Source organism: Nansenia antarctica (assembly GCF_963989245.1).
Source record: "Nansenia antarctica genome assembly, chromosome: 7".
NCBI classification, from domain to species: Eukaryota; Metazoa; Chordata; class Actinopteri; order Argentiniformes; family Microstomatidae; genus Nansenia; species Nansenia antarctica.
The window spans coordinates 51,219,403-51,222,139 of record NC_137677.1 but is presented as its reverse complement, the minus strand read 5'-3'; the positions used below and the strand labels follow the sequence as shown (position 1 = coordinate 51,222,139).

The 2,737-nt window shown below is 42.1% G+C and overlaps 1 long non-coding RNA gene across 1 annotated transcript; it reads left to right on the top strand.

Moving 5' to 3' along the window:
* Nucleotides 1–903: 903 nt before the first annotated feature.
* Nucleotides 904–2,413, top strand: LOC308162256. Its single transcript, XR_013937583.1, has 3 exons — nt 904–1,036; nt 1,812–1,916; nt 2,147–2,413. It is a non-coding gene; the product is annotated as an uncharacterized lncRNA (long non-coding RNA).
* The last annotated feature ends 324 nt before the right edge of the window (nt 2,414–2,737 follow it).

The following is a 2,737-nucleotide window of genomic DNA, read 5'->3' as shown; positions in this document are numbered from 1 at the left end:
AGAAATTAAGTGTTTGATGCTCGTTTAAGGACCCCCAGACAGCCCTGCTTCATGGGTCCCCCCGTGTATGATGAGGGTCCTCCCTCATGTATCAGACTGTAAAACTGATTATATTTCATTGACATATCACTATAGGTATACATTCCATCCAAATTCAACTGTTTAGACTTTGTTTGCATCCACCAGTGCTCTCCTGCGCGCAATTGCTTTGCGCAACCGCCTCCATTTCACTCCGTTCCATATTATTTTATGTTAGAGACCGACCCAGGCCCCCCATCACAGAAAGGAAAAATGATGTGGCCCTCACAGAAAAAAGTTTGGGCACCCCTGCACTACATACTCAAATCTACGTCATACATAGTATGTCATTTCGAACACACCCTTGTACTTTGCCGCTTTTCTCGCAAGGGGCTACTGATAATTCATTATGTGCAGAACATTGAAGTGGCAGCTTAGTTCCGCTAATTGGTAGGAATAATAAAAATAATAGGTAGGAACCAGGAAATGAGCAAGGTGTCAAATTATAACTTACAATGTGAGGCAGTTCCATGGATTACATTGGATGTAATAAAAGCAATTCTGATTTGGGTTTTTTTATGGGAAGGAAGAACGTTCCTCAACGTTGTTCTCTGGCATCACCTAGTGGATTTAACAACACCTACACGTCCAGAGTTTGTTTGGGGGCATGACTTCCGAGAACGACACCGGACGTGATCCTAGGGAGGGTCGGGTAGTTCCAAGTATATCGAGAAGACACAAGCATCGATACATTTGTATCGACGCACATTGCGTCGGAAGATAGACGCCGTGTCGTGACTACTGCGTCGAGCGTAACATTTTTGGACTTTTGGACTGTTCTGCGGATTCGCAACACATTATTTGGCATTAGTGACTAATAAGAGAGCACATCTGGAAAATGGGCCCCGAACAACAGGGTAGGACAGCGCCATGTGTACTATGTAAGATGTCTGTGGAGAACGTTATAACTGGACGGCTATCGACGAAAGGTTCTGTATCAGCCCATCAAAACTGTCTGGTAAGAAACGAAATGTTGCTTAAGAGATGCTACGCGATGATCGTCGCAAATATATATATATATATATATATATATACTTTTTTGTTAAACTCGTATGTGCATGTAGCCTTTGAAGCTGCACTTTACTTTCAGTTTCATTTCTCTAGAAATTAGACTAGAGTGCAATCCACACCACACCAAATGGTAAGTGCTGCTGCAACACGTCCTTACAAGGACCAGACGGAGAGCACACAATGGCCTCTCATTCACCCATTCACACACTAATGGCGGCAAGCTACCATGCAAGGCGCCGGCCCGCTCATTGGGGTTCAGTGTCTTGCCCAAGGACACCTCGACATGTGGCCAGCCGGGGATCGAACCACCGACCTTGCGATCATCAGACGCCGGCTCTACCGCTACAGCCACACCAGAGACCAGTTTTCGCTCAAGTGTGCTACTATTAGAATTCAATGCTGAAAGTATACAAATGATCCCTGGCTTAGTACTTTAGTAGCCTACTGTCTCAAAAATGGTCAATGCTAAGTGGGATGCTTGAGATTTAACATGGTTAAAGTAAAAGGGTAGCTGTTGGGTTTAGAGTAGGGTCGTCCCACGTCAATAAGAAATTAGCCTAGAGTAAATACCAGTAGGCCTAATTCTTTAGCAGTGATATGTTGAACTATGTTGAACTGAAAAATATACATTTCTACAGATGGACGTTAAATTCTGATTATTTTCTGACCAGGAAGTTCATTGAGGATGATTTGTGATCTGAAATGTATTGTTTGAATTGCAGATGTATTCATCTGGACTTTGGTGCGAGAACTTGCGAGAGTTTGATGGCTTATTTGGTTTCTCTGTGGAAGATGTCAAGAAGGAGATGAAGAGGGGAGGTAAACTGGTAAGGTTGTTTAAATGTTCCCTGGGAGGATAGCACTCTGTTATCAGTTTTATATTAGTTTTCCAAATTCTCAACATTACATGAACAGTAATCTTGTTCCAAGGGATGAGGTTACATATTCAGCTATTGTTTTCTTTCTTTCTTTCTTTTTTAGTTGTGGATATTGTCTTGATGTTTCTGTATAATTACTACTGATCAAAAGCAAACAGCCTTCTGTTTCTCTACACTAGAAGTGCTCCAGGTGTAAGAAATCTGGTGCCACTGTGGGGTGTGAGCTGAAAATCTGTAAGAGGTCCTACCACTACCCCTGTGCAGTAGAAGACGGGGCCATCAACAGAGTGGACACTAAAAAGGGGACCTTTATGTTAGTAAAATCCACAGTTTCAGAACTACCTACCGTTAACATCCTCAGAAGTGTTTGAACTTAACCGCAAGTTAAGTACAAGTAAAACAAAAATAAATGGATTGGACTGATAGCAGTAATGTGTTTGTTAAAGCAGCTCTATTGATGTCTCCATGTCACAGGTTGTACTGTAAGAAGCATGATCCTCAGTTAAAAGGTGAGTAGGTGGCTTTCTATGGTCACCCCAATTATGCTTGTGGTTTTGTGTTTGTTATGACAAGTAGTGTACCCATTTAATATACTCCATATGATACCCCTCTTGTGGTGTTCATCCTTTGATAAAAAAAAACATGACCCTTGTTTCTGATGTGTTAGTTCATTTGATAAGAGTCCTTGAGAGTTATATCTGTTTCAATACAGAAGCCATCGTTGCAGTGGGTAGACTGTCACCATACCAAGGGGATTCAGACACATCTGA